At 52.0% G+C, this 1134-nt stretch overlaps 1 non-coding gene across 1 annotated transcript; it reads left to right on the top strand.

The window, feature by feature from the left end:
* Window positions 1-500: 500 nt before the first annotated feature.
* Window positions 501-572, top strand: Pmar_PMAR022716. Its single transcript has one exon. It is a non-coding gene; the product is annotated as a tRNA-Pro (tRNA).
* Window positions 573-1134: the final 562 nt, after the last annotated feature.

Below are 1134 nucleotides of genomic sequence, written 5' to 3'. Positions count from 1 at the left end.
GCTCTTGGAGGGTATGTGTGTGGATGAGAATATGAAGCCTGGGTATCCGATCCAGAGGTTGAGGAGGTAAGATACGGATTAGGTTGGGTGGACGTAGTTGTTGCTGTATAGGTTGGTTTGGGCGGTATCGTATAAGATATGCGCGGAAGTGTCGTGGTGCTTGGGAGGAGAGGAGGGTATTTTTGGAGGAAAGGGTAGAAAGGCCTCTTCGGTGGCTGTTAGGGAAGCTCTCAAAGTGAGCTGAGGGGGGGGATGATTGGTTTTTGTATATTTCTACGCGAATTTGTATGATAAGCGAGGAAACTCCAGAGCTCAGTTGAGGAAGAAGAGCATGTATTCCTCCAACGCTGGTTGCGCCTATCGAAGGGTTGTTGAATTTTAGTGGTGTAGGTGACCGAGAGGTGGTTGCAGAGTGTGCAAGAGGGGTCTCTATTGGGTGAGTGTTCAATGGAGGTTACGAAAGAGGTAGGGAAGTCATGTTGTTGGTGAAACTTGTATGTGGCTGTGTGGTCTAGTGGTATGATTCTCGCTTAGGGTGCGAGAGGTCCCGAGTTCAATTCTCGGCACAGCCCTTTTCAGATTCTCGCCTCTCCTCTCCGTCTGGTGGACAGACTGCGCTGTGTTAACTCCCTACAACTCCAACAACAGCAACTGCGATCAATAGCCGCCGACCCGACGTCTCCCATCACCGTCGCGGAGGTTCAGTCTCTCACAGAAGAGCTCTCCGTTGTGGATATCCGAGGCCTCTTCGGAGTGAGTGATTACTCTGAAGCCCTCTGGGGGGAGTTTTTCGGTAAGTTCGCGCGGAGAGCGGAGCCTTTGGTGTTGAGGTTGAAGCCGTTGATTGACGAACAGCTTGCTGTCCCTTGTGGTGACACGGCCACGCTCGTCGCCGGTGTCACCGCACGGTTCGCGTCCATGATGGACTTTCCGATTCTGAGGGACAATCTGAAAAATGAGAGGCAGACAATTTTGATGATGCTGCAAAGGGAGTTGGAGGAACTGAAAGAGGCTCTCGGAAGGTCGAAGGGATACTTGGAGGAGTTGAGGGAGTTGGCGTTGATGAGGGGTAGAGTGGATTTGATAGCCTCTGGGGTGATGCCGACTTCGGGCTTCTTACGCGATTTGTCGGGA

Source organism: Perkinsus marinus, assembly GCF_000006405.1.
Source record: "Perkinsus marinus ATCC 50983 genomic scaffold scf_1104296935154, whole genome shotgun sequence".
Lineage (NCBI taxonomy): Eukaryota > Perkinsozoa > Perkinsida > Perkinsidae > Perkinsus > Perkinsus marinus.
This window is presented reverse-complemented; position numbering and strand designations above follow the sequence as displayed.